This window comes from Tinamus guttatus, unplaced genomic scaffold (genome assembly GCF_059628265.1).
Source record: "Tinamus guttatus ecotype Peru unplaced genomic scaffold, ASM5962826v1 Tinamus_guttatus_pri_ptg000314l, whole genome shotgun sequence".
Taxonomy (NCBI): Eukaryota; Metazoa; Chordata; class Aves; order Tinamiformes; family Tinamidae; genus Tinamus; species Tinamus guttatus.
In genome coordinates, this window is record NW_028288848.1 from 3350445 (window position 1) to 3375389 (window position 24945).

Genomic DNA, 24945 nt, shown 5'->3' on the forward strand with positions numbered 1-24945 from the left:
TTCAGAGGAGTGCAAACCCTCTCTGCAATTGTAGAATGACACAAAAATCACGGGCTTGTTTGTATTAGTAAGTGATTTGCAGAAACATCTGCTCATTTGAAACTTTGGTGCAGTTCTTATGTTTTATCATTCAAATACTACTCAGAGAGAGATCTGTTTTTTTTTTCTTTTATTCAAAAAACCCCACAAACTAGGTATTCCATTCCATGCACCCCGACCATCATGATTCTCATTACAGAGATAGCTAAAATTTGGTTCATACCTGATCAAAGTTTTTTAAGCTGTTCTCTGCCTTAAATTATAAAAACATTGAAAATATTTAACTACTGAGTGGCGATAACTTGTCGATACAGGAAGGGCTCTGAAACTGGTGGTAGCTCCTTCCCAGCAGGCGGTGCCAGCATGGAGGGAAAGCTGCGGGACTGGGGTTGTCCCACCTGGAGCAGGAGCAGCCTGATGGGCACTGTGGTTGGCCCTGGTGCCCATGGGTGCTCATCAGGATGGTGGACGGGCTCTTCGTGATGGGGGCTGCATCTCAGGGGGTTGAGACCCAAAGCCCTGAGCAACCTGGCCTGGCCTCGCGGCTGGTTCCTGCTCTCCGAGCAGCAGGTTGGACTGGAGACCTCCTGAGGTCCCCTCCAAATGAACTGTCCTATGATCCCAGCGTTTCCCTATTGAGTGCGTGCATTTTTGTAGGATCAATAGTCAACCTCATGCTGAAGTATTTTCTGTAGTGGATATTATCTGTAACTGCTCAGATAGGGGAAAGATACAATAAAGACAAATGAATCCAACAATATAAAGAAATATGGTAAGACCAAAAAGTTACTGATTTAATATTTTCACCATATGCTCTTGTCCAAGCAACAAGAGCACTCGACATAATTAACACCCCACCAACATCCCAATTAACTATCCCCCCAGCACACAGTTGCAATGAACTGGTCTCCACCAAATCTACCAGAAAGATTTTTAAGGGTCTCCTTCCCCATTGATACAAACACTCATTAGCCTTCACGAAAGTCAGAAGAGTGCATTCAGTGGGGAAAAAAAATCACCAAGATTGCATAAGTAAATTGTGACATGCTTAAAACACAGTGCTGACTGCTAGAAGTTAGCTGTAATGAAACTGCAGTGAGGGACCAAACGTTTTCATATTTTCCTAATAATTTGTATTAGTTTTGTTCTTAAGATATTCTTGCTCGAGGTCAGAGAAAACATTCAGAAGCACCTTACCAAAACTATGGAAAAGCAAATCATACAGCGGGAAGCACAGCTACAAGGTAGGCCCTTTCAGGCTGAAAACACCCAACTTCCAACACCTACTCTGAAACGTCGATGCCTCGAACCCGCCACCACAGGAGAAGTAGCAAATTGCTCCTCCTGCAGCAGGCGAACGTGACCGGACGGCAGGTTAAAGTTTATCTTCCAGGCGGCGGCCCCGGCCCCAGCAGGAGCGCGGGCCCTGCCGGAGCAACGCGGCCCTCGCGAGCCGGGACGCGGCAGCCGGGCTCCTCGAGGCCCCGCTGCAGAGCCGAGAGCTCATCCACCCTGCAGAAACAGGAAGCTTTTCTGTTTGCTTTCCGCCCCAGCACAAGTTTATCTATTTTAAATGCTTGGGTGGGGACTTGGCTTTTTTTAATTCGGACACCAAAAAGTATTTTCAATGGAAACTTTATATTTCTTGGTCGTGTGTTTCTATCATAAGAATTAAGGAAAAAATGGATATAATTGGAGACTTTCAATGCAGTTATAGTATGCACTAACAAAGGCTGCTTCATACATTGTCCTGCAGCCTTCTCCAGCATCCCTCATTACAGCAACTGCAGCACGTGGCACAACATCTAGTTTGCCACTACTTATGCGCATGAAGAATGTCCATCTAAGCACATACTCACACAAACTGCCTACCCTGACATAACATTCGAAGATACCGAATTGCAGCATAACATTTGCTACAACCGCGTGACCAGCACCGCAGTGCATTTAAATGCACTTGAATTAAAGCCAGTGCATTTATTTATGCTCAGCTGTAAGCACCACGCTTGTTTTGCTTGCCTTTGCAGTTAAAAGTGAATTCTCAAAGGGCAGCACAAGTACGAGATCCCGGCAGGATGGGTTCTCCGCCTGGTCTGGTGATGCTCAGCTAAAGTGCTAACACATCCTGGGAAAACAAGGACCCAGCTCTGCTGCAGCTGAGGTTCTGCTTGATCTAAACAGAAGCAGATCACATACTCCTGGAATTGCACCATATACAACAGAAGAAAGCACAGAGCAACTGATTCACGCATCATCCGTACACTAACTATATCGGAAAACACAAAAATTGTAACTTACCAGCCATGTCATGACATCGGAGATGAAATGACAAGTTTGAAATAGAAGACAATCAAAATACAAGACAGAACTTTCTGCAGCATCTATCCCCAACTGCTCTGTCAAACACACAACAGCAATAGCACAAAGCATCTTTATGACAGAATAAAAGGCTCTTTAAATGCTCCTTTTATTTTTTATTGAATGAACCCACTCTTACACAAAGTTCATGCACCGATGTCTCGAGCTTTAGTACTGCCAAACATGTATTTGATTAGTCAAGTCTTGTAAACGACACGCAGAAAAATCCGAAATATTTTTTAATTGTACCTAATTACTTAGGAGGCTGGTCAGGTGGTTGATTAAGACACTGAACTTTCAAGTATTTTGAAACATTTAGTAGTCAGTAAGATACTTGCAAGATTAAAATCTTTTCAATAATAAGTATTTCACAAATAACTAACAGCACCTCTCTGCTCATTTTCAAAGTCACGGTCTAGAAAAAAGAAAAACAAAAACAAGAAAAGCCCAACCCTTAAAACTCAAACCCCCCCCCCCAAAAAAAGAAAGCCAAAGGAGTTCACAAACAAAACCACAAACTCCTCCCAATTACAGCATGAATCCTTTGCATGGTTTATGCAAAGCTGCGTGTTGCCACAGAATTTACTATCTCTACTAGTTATTTTTCTCCTCCATGGAAGCATATTGCACCATATCTCTCATTTGTTTTAAAAATACATGCACACATGCACATATACATGGACCTGTAGTGGAAACAGATCACCTCAGATGTGGCAATTCTCAAGAAATCTTGTCCGAAGTATTTTCAAGTTTACTCATGAGAAAAGGGTGGAGAAAGGAAGCAGAGCAACCCTGAAAGCGCCAGTGAAGCTGCATCTCCAGTAAAAGGGTGGAGAATCAAACCACAGCTACAGGGAGGCTACCAGACTCACAAACACTAACTCATTTACAGGTCTGCAAAGCAAATAATGCCACCAACCTGCCACTTAATCCGCTGGCAAACGCGGCCACAGGCTCTCCAGACCATGACCTGCACTTTGGGATAAAATTAAACTGCTCATCAACTACAAAGCTTCCAAGAAACTGAATTTTGTCTCTTTTAGTCTCTCAGACAGGCACTAGATGAAAGCAGATTAGGAAAGAAAGAACCAGCCAGAGGAGAAACCAGTCCTTTTCTCAACTTTGCTTTTAACAACTTTTTGCACTCCAGGGGAAATTAAAGAGTATGGTTTCCATAGACTCCTTGGTGCCTTGAATTGGACACAGACGTCTTACTGGCCATGAAAATAGCTGCAGTTCTACCATTTCTTAAATATTTACCTTGAAGATACGTCACAGCACTGAGCGCAGAATGGGACTCCTGATATTCGGACCTCTCTGTCAAAACACAAACTGATAAAACCCCTTGCTGATAGAAGCCCCCCAGACCACTATACTTTTGGTTTAACATAAATCCCCTCCCTTTATTTCCCAAACACCAGCCCCTCTCCCAAACAAGCAAGGAACCATGTTACACAGGAATTTTAATTGTTTCCATAACTTCTGTTACCTGCCAAAAAAGTACTTATTATGACAAGCGGAGGACAGGGTGCCTGTGATATGCGCATTTTTAACATAAAATATGAACAGCTGTTTATGACTTATGTAACTGAACTTTTGCACAACTACAGAGCCTAGAGGACAGCACAAGAGGCAGCCGATGGTTCCCTTGAACCACTTGCCCAGGGCTGCTCTGAGCCTTCTTGATCCCACGGCTGGGATTCACCATCGAGCTCCTTCACCTCCGCGTCCTGCGTGTCCTGCTCGTGCCCTCCTCACCAGCACAAACGTGAGCTAGGAGGGGACAAGTCCTGCAGAAAAGGCTAAACCAGGGAGGGGACAGCTGGACCAACGCACACAACGCTGCCTTTGCCACTAGCCCCGCGCAGTCACGCAGGCCCACGGCAGCTTGGCGGAGGGGGGCACTTGGGTTGGAAGCCTGGCTCCTTCCCAGGCTTGTGCAAGAGTTTGGTCTGTCAGCCCCTCCTCACTCTGCACAGTATTTCTTACCAAAAATAATGTCCCTCGTTTCAGTGGGACCTTTGAAATACTCATCTTGTGGTAGGAGTAATTGCACAACACGAGCTGGTGGGGACATTTCCAGCATATTTGTACAACTTCATTTATTTGGTGATTAGGAGCAGGTCTAAAAAACTTTCCCTAGTGTTTATTATGTCATTCTATGCATCATATTATTTAAAAAATCTGCAATTACTGTTTAACAGTAAAAGTCCTGGGATAGTTGGAGTAGGTTGGCAGAAGTGGTTTTGCTATTAGAGCTTATAAATGTTCTCCTGAACAAATACATGCTAGAGTAAGCTTGCTAGTAGGGGAGCCCTAATGATTTCCCTGATGCAAAAATACATTTAAATCATTCTATATGTTTTATAAATATTCCATAAACAGGAGGAAGACCATCTCTGAGACATACATGGTTGAAGTGAGCAAAATACTATTCAACAATAGATATTACATTTTTCTCCACTGATTTGAAAGCTGAAGACAGCATGCTGCAATTTCTGACACCATTAGTGTTTAGAGTCTACCTCTGACAACAGCTTTTGATTTGTGCAGGGCACTTTGTTTTTGACTTGTTATGGGCAGGGTGAAGCCTGAGGCCGCCATGCAATGCAGCTGATAACAGGCACATTTTCCAAATGGGTGATAAATGTCCCATAACTGTTGGCTTCCAACGTGACTGACTTTATGCAATTCCCAGTGCTCAATTCAAGGCTCCTTGATGCAGCCTGTTTTCAGAGACAGTGAATATTGCTTTTAGAAAGTTTAAACTCCCTTAAAAATTCAAGCTAGAAATTCAAAGTCAGCAGTGACATTTGGAAGGTGCGCTTGGAACCTGAATACTGCCGTGAACCACGCTGGTTATCGCAGCTTTAGGCACATCTTATTTTGTATGTAAATCCAAATACATTTACGTATTTCAGTAATTTTATATTACGGCTGTTGCAAAGGCCTTTGTTGTTTTCAAAGCCTAAAAAAACTTGCCTGTCACAGCTGCAAAGGAAATGACAAGAGAGGAAAAACACAGGCAGTATATATCAGCAATTAATTCCATCCACAACTGCCCAGCTGTTTGTGCATGGAAGAATCAGCCTGTTTCCTTTCAGGGCTTTTGCCACTGAAAGCCGATATTGCACTTTCAGAGACACAAGCTGTTTGTAACATGTTAGGAATGTGCACCAGATCACACAGAGCTGAGCAAGAAATGAAATCCAGACCCGGCTCGCTCCGCAGCCTGCCAGCACGCTGTATATATCTACATTAGGAGGATAAAGTTATCTGTGGAGCGGGACACAAGCGGGGGGCAGGGATGGAGGGCGGCCAGCGCGGCCCGAGGAAGCGCGGAGCGGTCACCGTTGTCAGCCTCCGGCAGGGACGAGGTGTGACATTCCCCAAAATCCACATGGCTGGCGCATGTTAACCCCAACAAGGCTTGTTTTTGTCTCACTTCAGCTCGCCAGACAGGTAGATTTGGGGAGGTTTCAGGAAAGCTGCTCCCTTCGTTGGGAGCTGCTGCGGCCTTGGGCCCATCTCTGCGCCCAGCGCGAGCACAACCCCGCGGCCCTGGCGACGCCGCTGCGGGGAGCAGGGGAGAGTCCAGCCCTGCAGCGCCAGCCTTTCCTGCAACTCCCTCCCCTCCTCGACTGCAGGGAGGGCACAGCACAAATAAGAAGGGGATGGGGATGCTGTCCGCAACCTCTAGAAACCCCCACCGTTCCCAGGCGCCCGGAAGTTTCATCCCACTCTGGAAGGAATTCACCAGGCCACATGCACGGCTTATCTTTTTCCTCTCTAATGTATTTTGGGAAAAAATAGAAAAAAAAGAAGAAAAACAAAACAAACAATAACAAGAAAAACAAACATAAAAAAACCTTTTTCCCAAGTCAACCCCCATTTAGAACTCAAGGTTATCTCTGTGGATTCCTTACGCTGGGTAAAACCAGACACAACAGACTTTCTTCCTCTGCCTTGCCTGCATTTATCCCTCAGCTCCAGCAACAGCAATAGAAAAACTCTGATCTTCAGTAACAGCAGGTCCCTTTTTGACTTGCTGGATGAGTGAACAAGAAGCAACAACCTGCATTGCACACAGGCCTCCAGAAAAAATATTAGTGAGCCAGCATTTGTGTTGACAATTGTGTTTGACAGTTCTGGAGAGCAGTATCTCAGGTAAGAAGGGCTAAATAAAATGCTCATTTATCATTCACAGTATGTATAAAATATATAAAATTGACATTTTAATTTCAACACTAATTTTAAAGAATTCTTTGGGCGCTAGAGGGGGATTCACTTTGCCCAACTTTAGAATTTTTTTAAAAAAATTTGAATTCGTTGCCGAATTGAAGACTTTAGGTTGAAGGAATCATTTTCTAGGCTTCATCACCTTAGAGATTATAACAGAAACACATAACTCACAAGCAGACATCCATATGGAAACCATTTCAAGTTACACAAGATGATGGCCCTAAAACACTAGACAGGTACATGCAAGGCTGAGGAAATATTTAGGAAAGTCACTTTACATACCAGAGAAGAAAAATGAAAATAGTGAATTTGAAAACAAGAATTTCCTCCTTAAAGTCTCACAATTCACCCAGCACCAGAGCTGTCGCCTTTGGCATGGATTTTTCCATGCTGCTAACTAACTTGGGAGGCAAAGGGCTCTGTCATATTGACCCAATGTGGCCTAGATAGAGCAGCCATGTAACTCAGAGAGTCATTTCAGCCGTTGGACACAAACCCAGTGCAGAACGACCGCACTGCAGCTCCACGGGAGCAGCACGACTGCAGAGGCACCGCTGCCACGGGCTGCAGGGCGTCCCCGGGCGGACGAGCCGCCTCTCCAACCGCCCTGCTCGGCCGCTGGCAACATAGGAAACACGAAGGGAAAATACTTATCTGTTTCAGCATAAAGTATAAATCAAAAAACATCATCCACACGCAGGGAAGGGAGTGGGAGGAAAGGTGAGGAGAGGAGGTTTTGTGATAATACAGGTGTGCTTGATTAGGAAAAATTATTTCCACGGAGATTACTATAAAGCAAACAAAGTCCAAAAGGAAATGGTGTTTTACCAGTTCCATAAAATGTTTTTCATGCAAGTATAATGCCTCCTCCCCCATCCCAGGTAAATGCTTGAAGCTAATGTACATCTCAAAGACTTTATTTTTTCTTTATTATTGCTATCATGAAAAGATAAATGAGCTGAAGAGTTAGCAAACACATTACACAACTTGCACACACTTCTGGACCTCACCACAGCATTAAAATATTTATATTTCAATGCTACTCTGACACATAAACAAGCAAAGTACTCCTTTATATGAGGACTCTTATTAAAAGCCTATATTTAAAGTCAGGTTAAAAAAAAACGACAAAATCAGCCTACTACAACAATGTTTCATTATCTTCACTGAAATGCAGAAGTCACAGGTGACCTGAAATCTCTGTTTTGGTCAAAGTTAATTTATACTCAATGCGTAGATTCACAACTGGATCTTTTTGGTCTGAGTTGGCAAGATGAATGGAAAACACACAACATTATAAATTATGGCAAAGATGAAAGATTTTTTGAACATGCCAACTTATCAGCATCCATCTGCAAACACCCTCTTTTTTTCCCCCCACATGACAAAGGTTAGAGCAAATAACAAAGTTCAAACTTCATATTACCTGCCTTACAGAGAATAATGTAAACGTTATCTACAGGATATCTCCACAAACCTAGAAGGATAAATTTGATCATAGAAAACATTTCTGTATAAGTAACTTGACCTCTCCTGTAATCTTTCCCCATTTTGCAATCACTTGGTAGAAAACTGGCATGCAGCTGAAGGAAGTAGGAGAGGACCTTTCATCAGGTCCAGGATATCTGCTTTATTTCAAAACCATCTCACCATCACTAAGGGTTTAAAACGTGACACAAGTCAATGTTACACATACTGAGGATTTTTTCAGTTACTTATGTTTTTAAATAACCACTTCTGATAGAAGGAAGACACGATATCTTATCTATTTTGTGCCTTCTTACCAAGAAGGGAGCATCATGTGCAACAGAGGTTCAGATTTCATGCCAGCCTACTTACTAACCATGCCACACGCACCACAAAGCAAGCTTCTTCCTATGTCTTGTGGTAAGAGCTTGACCAGAACTGAAAAAACAAAACAAATGAACAAAACAGCAGCAAAACATTTGCATCTAAAGCGATATAAATCTGCAGTCATAGAAGATTCTTTAACTGTACTGCCTTACTGTGCAAATTTGAGCCCACTATTTCTTAGTGGTACAGTTAAACAAGTATATATATAAGTGTGTGTGTGTGTATATATATATATATAAGATAATAATAATTATTATTTTTGTCAATACCACTGGTAGTTTCAATTCTGCAAGGAAGAGGCCCAGTTAACCAGCATCCCCCATACAGCCAAATACCACATTCGAGGTGGCTTCAGCAGCTATCGCGCCTCTGACCCAGGTCCTCTGAAGCACCAGATAGCAGCTGACACATCAACATTTTCACATACATTTGCCTTCAGATCTCTGGGTAAATATTATCTTCTCCAGGCACTTTGCTACTTTTTGTTTCCCTCCCCTAAAATCTCTTCTATCAACACTTCAGCTTGAGACCAGTCCTTAAAATATCGCTTGGGGAGAAAAGTTCCTGCACGAGACAACATGAACACAAATCACTTCATTTTCATGCTTATCTCCTCTGAGCACTCCTGCTATGCCTCAGTCACCTACCAGCTCCTCAAGCTTCCATTTCTGATGCGTTTGAAATGATTTATTATAGGCTCTCATGTCTTTAACAAGTTATTTCTCAGAATAATATTTCTTTTCTGCCTGCCTTATTATACTTTAAAATTTTATTTGAGAGAGGCCTTTTTTCCCCCCATTTTCTTTGTTGGACACAACTTCAGTTTTTGAAGCCTGTTTTCCTCCTCCTTAACAAATTCCTTTCCTTCGCTGTTAAAAGGCTCTCCTGGCCGTGGGGAGGGGAGCAGGGGAACTTCTTATAGAGTTATCCCATTTTCAGAGCTGCATTTTAGTCCTGCACCCCTATACACTTGCCATGGTGACTGCAAGCAGTAATTTAAAGTGATCCTCTTCACCTGACTCCACCAGTGTGAAAGCTACCACTGACAAAACAGACATATTAAATGTTTTCCTTTACACCTCGATGAAGTGCATGAAGTTTTTGTTGTGCTCACTTAAAAGATGACAGGGTCACTTTTATGAGAACTACCAAGATTATAATTAGCAAAGAAAAGATTCTTTGCTATTTGGATGAAGGTACATGCTTACAGTCACGATTGGAGAAAGAAAAAAAAAAGCAGCATATTGGAAATGACAGGTTAAAGCAATAAAATTCAAAACAAACTGAAAAGCTAAAAACATTTAGGATTTCCAGACATATTCTTCCCATTAAGTACTTTTAACTACTAAAACCGTAGCAGTGGATTCACTTTTGCACTGACATGAACACCCACAAAGTACGTGTAACACTGCCCGTGGTTTCAGTGTCCTGTTGCACTGGCTCTGAGATGCTCAATCCACACTCCATCAAACAAGAAATCCAATAACGCACACGTTACCGACTCCTGCTTCTGGGTTTAATTTTGGAAAGACTGGGATAGGCTGGGATATCAGAAATACGTGTCAGAAATATGTTGAAAAGGCTTTAGCTGGCGCTGGCAGAGTGGTGCCGAAGGTCCTGTCCAGTTCCCTGGTTCTGATTTACCAGAAACTTTCATAAATATTAATGACAATTACATTTGTATGTATGTGATGGAAGGGCCTTCTTGGGAGGCAGGCAGGCAGGCGTCACCTTTGCTGTCTCGGCATCACATACACCAATGTACTGAGAGTGACTGGTACTTCCTGGAAGTTCTTCTTTTCACAAGTTTGAGACAGGCATGAACAGGTTTTCTCCTTTGAAAACAGGCGTGAAATGACCTCCTCATACACCTTCTAGGCAGCACATTAGTGCTCCAAACATCCAAGTGACTTGTTCATTGTATTACAACCAGGCTGGCTCAAGTAATTCATAATACTTCCAACCATACCTTTCATAGTATTTATTTATTGTTAAATAAATACTAATTCAAGGAATGCAGATGCCACACTTTATATGTAGTTAAAGAGTGATATTTGGGAAATCAACTAGCGTAGATGATTGCAAGAATGATTACAATTTAAAAATCAACGGATCTAATTATAGGTTACTCCCAATGCTTGTGTGGACAAACACAGTGTTCCCAAAGGCACAACCTATCTGAGTAGGTCCTAAAGAACAAACAGAATTAAGGAAATTCCAGCTGTAAATGACTTGACCGACATTAGTTTATCTGGACATAATATATGTAACTAAACTAAACCTTAAAAAGTAGTTCCACATTTAGTCAAGTTAAACACAAACTTGGCATTTTTGAGAATCATGCATCGTTAGTAAACACATAAAAGATAAAATAGAGTAGTTAGTTAAGAAATATATCCAGCTTCAGAAGGGAAATGCAGGAAGCTGTATGCTTATTCAATGGACTTTCTAAATAACAACATTTGGTAGGGCAGCCATCATTACTAAAAACAGCTCCGTGTGTGAAGGGAAAGAATATCCTAAAAGCAGGCTGTTGCCAAAAAGATTAGGAGGAGAGTTTTAAATGCTTATCACTACTTTGGAAAAAGTTCAATTTTGAAACCATTATTCTTCATTCACCACACTCAACCGAAAAATGAACATAGCCAAATCGGAGCACGTTGTAAAAACAACTTCCACCATAAAGTAGGAGCAATGATCTGACACATAATTAGCTACATTTATTTTTTTAAGCTCACAAAAAACACGTTATTTTTGAGAAAGCCAACGGGGAGATTAACTCTTGAACTAAGAACCAATTTTAAAATCAGTACTGTGTGGTGGAGATCAGCTTATAGATTTGAATCAATTTAGTTAATAGTTAATAACAATTTTATAATGCCAGCAAAATGGAGTAATCATGCCTTTTGCAAGGCACATTTCAACCAAACCCTTTATATTTTCTTACAGTCACAAGCCTATGGATTTAATATATGCTAGTTCACAGCTCAGAATTGGCATTTGCAGCATTAACTCCAGCATCATGTAGAATGAGACGAAAATTGGATCAGCACGTCACAAACAGCTGAATAATTAAATCACCCCCTGCACGCCCTGGAGCTGCTCTTCATTAATTCTCACTCACTGGCATCTCCAAACAGGTATTACTTTTAAAAGACTGTCAGCATCGACTAAAAACAGCTGAAAATTGACACGTTTTCTGCTTGCTGGACCCCCCCGGGCACCCTCTCCTCTTCCTCCGCTCGGCAGCGCTCCCACCCCTTGAATTCCTGCTCGAGACAGCGGCCAAGGCCTCCCGACCCCGGCTGCAACCAGAAACTTTGCGTTAACGGTGCAGCCCCAGGAATCTGCTCGGGAAAGCGATACAGAAACGTATCCGCTGCCAGAAAGCTGCTTCCACGATAGGGGTGTAGGAAAGAATGGGGAAGCAGGGAAGAGCAATCTAACACTCCTCAACGCTTTACAGACGCTGGCAGCCGCAGGAGGAAAAAGGAAAAAAAAAGGGGGGGTGCGGGGAAGAGGGCAATATCAGTGATTCAGGATTGAGCAAAATGAGCAAAATGAGCAAAATGTCTTCCAAAGATACACTGGGAAAAGTCTGGGAAAGTCTGAATATCCTTCATCTAAATCAGCAATTGAAAATCTTTATCTTCAAAAGTTCTTCATAAACACTAGAATTCAAAATGCACCAGAAAACCCCCTATGGATGCTAGTTTCAGGCATCCTATTAACTCTTTCAAAGGCAGCATGAATTTGGTTCAGCCTTCCCTACTACTACGGGCCACAAAAGCAGTGATCCTGGCAGGATCCTCGCACGATAGTTCCCCTGTTTTACTGTACAAGCTTCCTCGTGTTCCACCACTCGGTTCTCCCCTTGTGGTTTGCACCCTGAAGTGGTGCAAGGCCTGGTCTGATCCCTCCAGGGAACCTCTGCTTTCCGCTCTCGAGTTCAAGCAGTCGTCAGCTTGGTGCTTCACATGTGAAGAACCATGTTCTATTTTGTCACGGGAATTTTCTCAGAAAGTGCTGTTTTTCAGAGAGAAGCTTTCCGTACATGTTAAGCAACAAGAGCTACACCCAAAGCAGGTGCTTTTTAGGAGAAAGGCAGCAACTGTGAACAAGATTTGCTTTTCTTACTTTTTTTTTTTCTTTATTTTGTTTTTAATCCTCTTTGATGACCTTGGTTCGCACAATATATGCGCTGCTTTGTGTTTTGGTTGTTTACAAGTATCTGGGCAGAGCTCCAATGCTTTGATGCAACTGGCCCCCGTAAAAGTTCAGCTCACCCTGCAAGTGTCACCACCAGCAGAGAAAGCGGGACGGGTGGGGAGATGCATGTGAAGGGCAAACGTGCAGGGTGCATTTTCATGTACACTGCAAAGATACAGTTGCAACCAGTCAAGCAAGTAGAAACCGAGTTCCAGAAAGGTTCTTAGTATGAACAGGAAAGAAATCCAACAGGTGAAGTGCTCAAGTTCCAGAGAAGCATGGAAAAATACAACCCTCTTCACGCCATACGTGTTATTTTTTCCCTTTCCTCAACACTAAATGAGAAAAATGCATCAAAACAGTGAAAACACAGGTAAAAAACCCTACCGCCTACAACTTCAAATATTTAGTGAGAAGATTTAAGTCAAAGACCCAGACTCTTCTGTACGAGAGTTTTTCATTTGCTTCATAAGAAGCAAAACAAAACAAAAAAAAAAAAAGAGAAAAAAAAAGTGCATACAACTGTAGAGAATTAGATGTTACATTTCCATGTTATTTTATGGAATGTGCATGAGCTCAGTTGTGGTTTTAATTTATGTGTGTTAGCAGCCCAGGACCCGCTTGTTTTGGCGCCCGCTGGCAGGACGCAGCGCGTGCCCAGGCGCAGGCGGTCCCGCCGCTGCCCCTCGCGCTCAGCCCGCACCGTCGGAACGGAACGGCTGGCTACAACGCGGGAGCCCATGGGTGCCCCAGGAGCTCGCCCTGCACGCCAGGGTCCTGCGCCCCCGAGGTCCTACGGAGCGCTCGGCTCTGCTAGCGGATGGAGGGAAGGGCGCGTAGAACCACAGAACCAGAGAATCATTAAGGTTGGAAGGCACCTCTAGAGATCGTCTAGCCCAACCTCCCTGCACACACAGGGTCACCTAGAGCAGCCTGTTCCACTGCGTGCATTTCATTTTCGCATGTGTCTAGGAATAAGCGCTTCTTCAGTATCTTCCATTGCCCGAGTGTGCGGAGGAGTGCGCTTAAATTGGTTGTGAGTGAATATTAATCGGAATTCAGCCTTATTGGCCTGGGAGGCCAAGGGCTGGTAGCGGAAGACACCTAAGCTTTGAGATACTAAAAAGAAAAGGCTCTCAAGTGCCTGCTTAAAACCGTATCACAACAGCGAGCCTCTGTTTAGGTTTCAGAAAGAGGCTCCAGCAGCTCCTCCACTACTGCAACAGCAGCTCAAGGTCACAACTCTCCTTACACGAACCACATGGGAGAGGAAAACGGACCGGGAACAGCACTAGCCAAATAGCTAATCCTTAACAGAGGATATTTTTTTTTATCCAGGTTAAACAGCTATGGATAATGCTGTCTGCCTGTCTTTACTTTTTACTATCAGTTGCTTTTAGCCTGTTCCTCCAGCAGATCAGGACACAAAAATGATGCAGTTTTACCGTGCCTATCTATCTTTATACTGTGAGGCTCCTGACTGGAGTTACTGAATAAACCTCAAACCTTGCAGGATACATTTTTCCTCATTGGCAGCTTTGCCTTTCAAGTGAGCTCTACTCTTTATTAAAAGACTCAGGCCTTCCTCGGGCATCGCTGTCTTTGAAGATCAAGCCCCAGCTACATTTTAGGGAAAAGATCTTTTGGTTCATACCTTTTCCAAACTGCATGGGATGTTTAAATGATTACATGAGACGGTGTATTTGAATTTGTATAGTTTCATGTTTTAAAAATACATTTTTCCTTTCTTCTGGGCATTCTCGAAATAAATGTTCCCAACAGTGACAATCCTTGTTATTAAAGAAAAATAAAGTCAAGGCTTAAACAGCATAATGTGTGTTATGAATAAAGAGTCTCTTCCCACAAGGGAAAATTAAAAACCACAAGCCATTTCTTCTCAATATGCATTAGCAGAAAGACAGGAGTGAATTCTGCCTCAGACTGAAGAATCATAGAACCATTATGGTTGGAAAAGACCTTTAAGATCATTGAGCCCAACCGAAATCACTTCAACACCTGCCTGCTAAACCATGTCCCTAAGCGCCTCATCCACACGTGTCTTGAGCACTGCCAGGGACGGTGACTCCACCACTTGCCAGGGCAGCCTGTTCCAATGCTTGACTGCTCTTTCCAGATAGAAATTCTTCCCAATGTCTGATCTGAATCTCCCCTGGCACAACTTGAGGTCATTTCCTCTTGTCCTACCTGCAGTTATTCTGGAGAAGAGATCGACCTCTGTCTCACTACAACTGCCTTTCAGGTTGTTGTAGAGAGCGATAAGGCCTCCCCTGAGTCTCCTCCAGACTAAATAATCCCAGCTCCCTCTTGCTATACATTATGCAGAAAGAGTTATTGCAAAGAAAAAGAACAAACTTATATTTTCTTCTAAAACTTATCCTTAACAGGGTTTTTTTTTTTTAAGTGTCTGGGAAAGTTTGCAGTTTGGAGCCAGCCACATGTTACTTATCAATGCTTCAAATGCAGGGTGAATAAGAAAGACCATGTCTGGTTCCTTTTGCAATAGGGAAAATCTCTTTTGAAGTCTTTCTGAGGGACTGACAGGGGAGAAAGTGTCAGGGAAAGGATCTGACAGGTTTTGCACAGTCAGGGGCAAGAAAACGTCTGGAGTAAAACCTCTTGTCTAAATTGGGCAAAGAGATAGAAACCTCTCCTTCAGCAGTGGAAGAACCACATGAAAGGTTTGAGATTCACTTGTATCTTTTTTTTTTCCAGCTATGCATGAATCCCTTTTTATGCTTTTTTGTCAGCTTCTCATCTTACCAGGAGTCTGTGGGAGAGGTCAGTGCAACGCGGCAGCGAGGGGAGCGCGTTAGGGCTCCGTGTACAGCAAACGGTCTCCTGAGTGTCCAGGAAAAGGACCTGCATTTTAGACACCTCAAGCCTGACAGAAGGCTTGAATTTAAAGGTGGAGAAGACTGCAGGAGGGATCTTAAAGCAAAGTCAGATAGCTCTGTAATTACTCTGCTTATGGATAGATCACTTGATATCACTGTTTTACTCTGGGACACAACGTCTCTCCCGTGTTTTCAATTCTGTGCAAACAACTAATCTGAGAAGTTTTGTGTTAACTGCAATTCAAGCATGCGTATCCACTAGCAGGTCAAAAAAAGGAGACACATTTCATTTTTATCAGCACTAAACTAAAAAACTTCCACATTCTGGAGACACCATTTAGGAGGAAAACACTCATTTCCCTCCCCGCTCCCAAATCACAAATATAGAACAAAGGCTTCATATAAACACTCTCCAAAAATCGTACAGCTTCCATATAAACTATACTCTTATTCATATAAACTGTTTTAGTAGGCGTTCCACGAACAACCTACAGTTGTAAGATATGCAATTTTGATAAACTTCTCCATGCGGCAGAAAGCACCAGAGCTCCCGGCACCGCTCCTAAGTGACCACTTCATATTTACGTGGTGAAAGAAGACAGCTTAGTAGCTCAGCACTATTCAGGTTAAATGTACATAAATACATGGTAAGCTTATATTAATAAATACCATCAGCTTTGCATTTTTATAAAGTGCTGATGCAGGGCATTTGCCAGGTAGGCATTGCATCGTACGGGGGGAAGACAGGCTGTTGAGAACAGTTTCTGTCCTAATTAAAAGGAACAGCAATGGGCACACATGATTTTGTCATACTCCTTCCTTCCAATTAAGCTTCTTCCTTACGCATTTGGTTATTTTATTTAGGAAGATTGAATTAAAGCAAAACAAAACAAACAAAAGAGCCTACATACGCAGAGCACATGGGTTAGCAACAACAGACCAGTAGATAAAGGAATTTTCTTTTGTTCAATTCATTAAAATTATTAAAATGTACACAGAAACAGACAAAGAGTTCAAAATTAGACTGCTGGCAAGGTCTTTGAAAGAGGGTTATTTTAAAATACTTCTATCATCATTACCATATCAGCTATGAAAACATGAGTGACGCTCAAAACACTTTTTGTCTTATTTTAATCAAGGATCAGAAAACTGTAGAAAATGGCAGTAGAGAAAATTGATAGGTAAGAGAAGAGGCACCAAAATGGTTAAAGCACTGCAAGAATATTTGCTGCCAATTAAGACCACAGTATAATGTGTATCCTACGTACACTCCAGGGTAACACCATAGTCAGAAGAATACGACAGATGAATAATTCTGTCCGTATAAAATATAGGCTACTACACAGGTTTTGGTGACTTTAGATGCCTCCTTTTGCATCTTTAGGAATTTGGCATGTTATGTGTACATGATGTACTGAATTATAGCTGACTGTAATGAACATCAAAACCACAAGCAGTCGATTCACTAATGTCTGATGATACTTATTATCAATTAGTTAGAGCAGCCATTTGTAGAAAGAGGTAACATTCATCTCAACGCAGCTAGAATTTATGGAGTATCTTGATATCCTTACACATACAAAGCCTCACATTTAGAGTCAACACTAAGCAATATTGTTTAGATTCTTGCACAAAATCCAAGCTGATGTGCAATTTCTCCTTGCAAGAGTGTTTCTTTAGATAACATAACAGATTAAAAAGCACAAACACATACACGTTAATAAAGCCACTTTAAAGAAGCAACTTGTCACTATTGTTGTCCCCTTCACCCCTACTAAAATCATTACACTGAGTGACCAACAAGAACACAGCCAAGAATTCAGATAATAAAATGTTTAGGTACCTTGATTTTTTCCACAGTTCTTCGTGCTCTCTTAATGTAGTTGACCTGCAATGGAGAAGAGAGCGGTCACTGACTCCTGCTTTTCAATATTGCTCTTCAATACTGTATACTTAAAATTAAGGAAACATTAAGACCATTAAAAATTTTCTTGAACTCTTTTTGCATAATATTTCCTGAATTACATTTTACTTTCATAGCATATAAAATATTCTTTGTACAAACAGTCTCAAAGGGAAGCCCAATTTAAGAGCCAGGTGGTGAACGCCTGGTTTGGAACGAGGCCATTTTGCCTAATCCACGGCGGGTGACGGAGCAGAAAGCGAAACACAGCCGACCTGCTCAAATCTGAGGGCAGGAAACAGCCCGTGCAGCCCCGGTGCTTCTCGTGGCGCGGCGGCAGCGGCAGCCGAGCAGGGCCCATGGCCGGCGGCGCCCGCGCTGAGGCGCCATGGGAGACACCGGCCCAGGGCAGCCCGGAACGGCGCTTTGAAGCTCGGCCACCCCGTAACGGCTGCGAACAAAGTCCTGGAGGAAACGACCGCTTCTCCCTGACCCTGGCAGACAACTCAAAAGCGGCGAGTGCTCCTCTTGCTTCATGTTTTATCTTGCAAGTTACCTGAATAAATACTACGGCACAGCCACGCGCTTCCTTATCCCTTGTCTTGCCCTTGGTAGCTGAGCAAAGCTGTCTTCAACCAAAGCTACCAAAATGTATTCCCATGCTTTTCCCTTTCCTGCTCAAGCACCTCTCAAAATTCTGAGGAAAATCTGTTATTTTCAGGAAGGAAGGGGAAGACGCCCCACGATTTTAGACAGGCAGACCAAGCACGTCACATGAAAAGAAATCTATACACTGCAGAGTGGACGTTTTATGCATGCTGAAAATACTAAGATGAGTTTGTGACTGGGCATAGATAGTTAACTCATTTTTGCCCCTATGGTTGTAAGTGTATCTCAAGCACCAGTTCTTTCTTGTTACTATTCCATAACTCTTCCATAGCAGATTCTCAAGTGTTATTGTTTAGATGACCTCAGTTTATTTTACTACAAATGCTTCACCAGTCTCTGCTACTTCCTCATCACTACTAAAGCCTGGATTATTTCATGTTCTCTAAATTTCAACTCTAAAGAATAAACTTCTGAAAAAAACAAATGTGCACAATAAATAAGTAGGATTATATAAAATTTATTGAAGATGCACTACTTTTACAAGGTACTTCAAAACCAAATAATAATTAAAAAAAAAACAAAAGAGTGATAGTTGAAATAAAAGGAGCTATTATTATGTGTGTGCTCAAACAGTGTATTTTCCCAGAATTGCTTTGTTAGAAAAAGTCCTTTTCTTACTCGCTTGAAAAATGCATGTGGCAATAAATACAGAAGTATTTTCTGTATGCTTATATTTAGGAAAGAACAATGTATTCAACATGAATACAAAGCACAGACCTATTCCATCTACTTGTGGATCTCATGGGACTAGAAGCTTAAGAGAGGCAGACTCATAGTGCAGCGGGGTGCTCTTTTTGGGGGGGTTAGGGCCCATTTCTCATGTTTCTGTCCTGCCAACTGCTCCCAGGAAGAGCCTGCAAAGCTACAGCAGTGACTAGAAAAGCAAAGCATGGGGAAGGAGGGAGGAAATGTACTGGCATCAAAATGTCTTGTTTAAAGTAGAGGCACTCCATAATGTAAGTAATTTAAGCACTTCAATGTGACTGTTCATTCTTGGCCTGAGCACAGTTTATTTTTCATCTACTTCACGCTACCAGAGATAAGAGAACGCGATTTCTATGGGAAGTTCCTCATATGTTACTTTAAGTGTAACCGTCATGCACAATAAGAGCTGGCAGCTTCTGTTTTTAGAGACCTTCTATAGAGCACTATCAGATCTGAAAATTTAATAATCTCCTTAATAGATACTCACCTGACAAAGTTTACTAATGGCAAGGATTGACGGAATGTAGAAGTCCTTCTTTATTAGGGCATCCCGTCCCCCTCTAGTCCCATCTCATCGTGCTTGGGTTACTAGCACGGAGCAGCCCGGTCCCCCTCATTTTGACTGGGTTACACTGGCACTGTGCAAACACCCAGCACCAAGTCCTGCAGGAGCCAAAGCCTCCAGAGCTGCTGGCCAAAGGAAGCCACAACAGAACCAGCTGAAACAAGGAACCTTAGGACATGGAAAACATGGCATACATCTTTGAGCAAGTATTTCTGCCATTTGACATCACCTTTTTGCTCTTTCCTCTCTCCTTCACACCTTCACATCCCTCCTTCTCAGAGTCACACACTTTCACAATCTCTTCATCTCTCCCAAATTTAAATTTCCCATTATCAAAAAAAAAAAAAAAAAAAAAAAGCCTCCACAACTGTGAAGTTACCCTGACATTTGGTACCATGACCCAATTCACTCTGCTTAACTGGTGGGTATCTTTTCATCCCCTTCTATCCAGCCCTTCAGGATGGGATAGAGATTGAGTAGGAAGCAACCAGCAGTTGGGTCTTCACTATGCTTAGCCTGTTTAGGCCATACTCCTTAGTCACTATAGCAAACATTAAATGACTCTGTGGCCAAAACTAGAGTATAACATCCAAAAAAAAAAGATGTAGACCATATTGGGGGGGTGGGAGGAGGGGAGAAAAGGAGGAAAGTAATTTTGAAGAGGATTTAACAGTCTCATAATACACAAACAACCCAGGGCCAACTCCCAACTCCAAGAAAATAACAACTAATTCTTGGAGGAACCAACTAGAAAGGGAAACGGATTTGAACTGAAGATATGGCAGCAGTCAGACAAATACAGAATATGAGCAGCTTCAAAAAAACTGGAATACATCCGAATTAGTGCAGATGTTAGAAATTACATATATTATACAAATCCTAACAGGATATTGAAAATACAAGTACAAATTAAATGTTAGTAAAAGGGTTTTACCCATAGGAAAGAAAGATTTTTGTGTCAAAGATACCATTTCTCTTCTTGAGAATTATTAAAGTGTAAAACTATTTGGTTGTTGGAGCCCTCTTCTCCCCCAGTTATGAGAAGCAATGTTTTAGACCTGCATCTAGAAACTATGAGTAACCATAACAATGGATAGCCAAGGAACTGTTAGGAGATTCCAAAGAAACACCCTCTGTAATGGATATGATCTTCAACTACTACCATTATAATGGTTGATCAGCATAGTTTAGGAACTTACACTTCTAGTTGGATCCAAATGTTGAGCATAAAAAGACAAACTTTAGTAAATATTAAAGACAATTCTGAACTCCAAAGTAAAGAACCAGCTTTCTTTTCTTTTTTTTTTTTTTCTTTTTTCTCCCCAAAGAACACCATCAAAAGATTGTGCAACTCTAAGAAAACCCTTAAGGAAACAATTGGGAATTTTTCATAACATGGTATTTCCTTATACCGCTGACCACAGGAATGCAAACAGTTCCACCAAACAGAGATTTCTTCATTGGAAACAACTGACAAACTAACCATGTTTCCATCTTTTCCACTCTCAGCTCTCAGCATACAAAACAGATGATATAATAGGATACAGAAGTGTCACAAAATCAGTACTATAGCCACAAGATTTCTTTGCTTAAAAAAGAAAGACACAAAAAATTAGCAGCTGAGAGACTATACAAAAAAAATTGCCCCGAAGACAAACTGAGTACTTGAGAAACAGAAGAAAAGCAGTATTTGTTTACATTTAATGATTGTCTAATTATTTAATATTATTTTTCCACTGCAGTTTCCACTGATTTGTTGTGGTGCTAACGTACATTGGGAACAATCCATTAACTAGACACAGACACCTATGCCCCATTGAAACTCATGGGCAGAATTCCATAACTCAGCATCAATCCTCTCCCACAGCATTCCCGGACAGCTCTAGCGAGGAATACTGCAGTGAAATGAAGATAGTTGCTCAGTTTACACAGTGGAGGGGGGAGCAGCACTGCAGTTTACCCCTTGTATCTTCCATAGTATCCCTGCTTTGATCTAATGAACAGACTGCCCTCTAATTTTTGACTTTGCAGTAGTTATCGTTACAGGCAATGGCACTTTGGGTACTGAAGATCCACCTTCTGAATGGCCTTCAGCCTCTAGATGAGGAGACCAAGCATGAGCCCAAGCAGTGCCCAAGAGGAAATGCAAGACAAGCCCTACAGAGAAGGGGCAGCTAATTAACAAACACCAAGAGGGTGCTCAGGCTGCCATGGAGAATGAAGCACGTCCTCCTTGCCAGGCTTGATGCAAGCAAAGAGGCAGAGAGCCCCTGAAACGGAGCAAGAGGGAAGAAGAGATGAACATAAAATAGGGTTAAAAGTAACGATAAAACAAGGTCCAATGGTAAAAACAGGCAGTATCATATCAGACTTCAGAAAGGTACCAGGAATGCAAAAAGGTTCTAGTTATCAGCACTCTGACAAATCTCCATCATCGCTAATTTGCAGCTCAATTAGGCCAAGATTTTAATCAGGGCTAGGACTGTATTTTGTTGCTCTCATTACTGCTGAAGGAGACCAAGAGGGACAAGCCACAAAAAGAAGCGACGCGCGCCCAAAAGACCACGCTATTTTCAGAAGGGAAAACAAATCAAAACTTGAAAGGCTGAAAGTTTTACATACTTAGTGTGCCAAAAAAGCAAAGAATCTTGGATGGGAAGGAAGGCAGACAAATGTCTTAACGTCAGAAAGAGACAATAAAAGAATTTGCTTGTGTGGGAGGTTGTTTATGATCTATGACAGTGATTATTACACTGGTAGTTAAGGAAAGACTCTTAAAGATTTCCAAAAAACCATGATAGTTTGGAGAGATGCGCATTGAACTTCCTTTTCTTTATAGCATATTCACAAGACTTGATGGAAACTCATCTTAGTGAGCACTGTGTGACCCTGCTTTAAGATACCAGTAATTAGATTTTAGAGGTTTTTTTATACAAAATGTACTCTTCCATAGTGTCTGAAATTAGCATGGTTTGCACTACGAAAATGCAGTTGCCCCGCGAGCTCCTCCTGACGTCGTTTCCTTGGGTGAAACGATGGCTCAGGAGCAGCCACACGAGACCCACACGCGCGGGATGTCGTCTCCATGACGGGGACAGCATCGGCAGGACGCGACCGCGGCGACGCGGGCAGACATCCCTGCGCTGAAAATCACAAGCTCAGCAACTCCTGGAAGCAGCCGGAGTGGTCCCAGGTCACAAACTGCCAAAACAGGGGATATTTCCTCATCTGCGCAAGCGTGGCATCAACTTTGATCTTTCAGGGAGCTGCAAAAGCAAACCCTGCCCCTTCAGGATAAAAGATGAACGTATATTATTGACATTTTACAGCCCCCTGTGCTGCTCCCTCCCCGGTTATTCTGCCTGGCGTTTCCCTGCTCCGCAGCGAGGAGGCCGAGGCAGACGGCAGCAGTGCTGCAGCCTTGGAAAAGCAGCTCCTCCACAGCCCACAAACGGGATGGAAACGGTTGCAGATTGAATTTGGTGGAAAAACTTGAAAATGGACAACATTGGGATGCAAGGCAGCCTGCAGGCCACAGTGCTGAAGACATTCCTGAGACACACAAGTTTTGGCTCTTGTTCACCATAAGCAGCAGGTGCTTTTGTGACAGGAAAATGAAACATCAGCCGATTTCCCTAAGTCTGTGCTGAGACAGAGAAGACCGCTTGTAAGCTCTTATTTGGCTTCATTGCTATCAGAATCCTACCAAAGGAAACCAGGCACTAAAAGCTGTTCAATTTACTTTTACTGTCAAAGCCATATAGACAACTACTCTGTGTCTAGACTATCCAAACTATGCAGGCTGTAAAGCAAAGCGGTATTTAGGATACACCACACATTGCTACAATTAGAGCAGAATAAGATCGAGCTACATGAAAAATGATTTGCTGGCTTTGATTAAAAGGGACAGATCATTTTTATTTTTGCCTGTAGTCACCACAATGAGTTCAGAATGGCAAGAAACTAGTAAGCAAGTTCTATAAAAGCACCTGGCTCAAGATGAATTTCCACTGCTATCAGTCGAAGCTTTGCCCTTAGTAACAGCACCAAGTTTGATCTTAGACAAGTGTTGCAAATGAAACAAAAGGCATTTAAGAGATTTTAAAATGAGCTTTACTGTTTTTGGTTGCACTAAATACATATTAGAATATATATTAGAATTACATCATTTCAGACTTCCCTTCTGATATTATAGTTTATGGTCTCACTTAGTATTGCGTTTTACCTTGGTAACCTGATAAATCCTACCATTAAGACCCAGTGCAATTTACTGTTGTAAAGAATAAAACTACAGTATAGTATCTGTTGTGATTATTAACTCTTACTATGTTTTAAAATTTTTTTCAGGAAGGAAATTTTAAATACTGCATTATTAGTCACATTAAACTTGCTTCACGTAAATACATCCAAGTATTGGGAAATGGCAATTTCAGAAAACATCTGAACACAAAGAGCCACTCAGCATTTTCCAGCTGTGATTTAATGTCTCTTGAGTACCTACCTCACATCCTAATCTTTGTTTCTCTCCTTTTTTTTTGGTCCAACAGCATAGATATTCTTTAGATTTTAAGGTCTATCAGTAGAAAATCTTAAATGTTTTTTGAAAAATAAATGAAATGCTAAAACCCTACATGACTCCTTTTTCACCTGCTGTTAATGAAGGTTTCCTAGATTATTCTTCCTGTCCCAAAGATTACAATTCCTTAACATTTTCTAGTACTCTTCCCCTGTCAATTCTAATTTTTTGTAGCAGGCCTCATTACTGTCCTCTGATTTCATTTGCTAATATGCAATACTTGCTCCACATTAAAAAAAAAAAAAAAAGTCCACTCTCGGCTTCTCACCAAAAATCGCCTACTCCAACCCCTCCTACACAGCAGTTTCCAGGATCCTACTCCCAGCAACACATCGTTGCTTCAGAATTTCCGAAGTGCTAACGCTCCTAAGAAATCCCATCTGCTAAGAGCCTTTGTGGCTCCATCGTTTCGTGTTTTGCCTCCTACTTCTGCACGGAGTTTCTCAGCACGCTGTTTGATACTCTGCAACCCTCTGCACCCCTCCAGCAGCTTCATCCTTGGCCCTCTCCTCCTTCCATGGCCGTACGCGCTCTGGACGAGCCTGTTGCCTGCGAGCATTGCTTTGACCAGCAATCCTAGGCCTATGAATCAAATGTACTCCTTTACCACCAAGCCATTTTTCAATTGCACCATTTTGATTCTCAATCTGACCACCGCAAGGGGAATCACCACAAATTCAAACTCAGAACCAGGCTCTGCATGTTGTATTCAGACAACGCAAGTTACCCAGGATACCCACTACAGCATTTTCAGTTCCAGAAAGCATTTCAGGGGACGGAGACTTCTGCTGTCTTGGCATCTCAAACTAGAAAGACACTTGCATGTCCAAACCATACTTGAGTATTAGCGGTAGTACTGGTATAGCTACAATGGCCTGTGGAGGAAAACAATGGAAATTTCATATGGAATCTTTCTGTGCTTTTTCATATCAAGTAACAGTAAGATCTGACATGTTTCCATACCAGATTT

General features: G+C 42.1%; 1 protein-coding gene across 2 annotated transcripts in view; it reads right to left on the reverse strand.

Moving 5' to 3' along the window:
- The window catches only part of ADD3 (adducin 3), a 91905-nt gene that overhangs the window by 39856 nt on the left and 27104 nt on the right, over positions 1 to 24945 (reverse strand). For both annotated transcript variants that reach the window (XM_088528636.1, XM_088528635.1), the window contains exon 2: positions 17401 to 17445. The gene's annotated coding sequence lies outside the window, so the exon portion shown is untranslated. The remainder of the gene's footprint in view (positions 1 to 17400; positions 17446 to 24945) is intronic.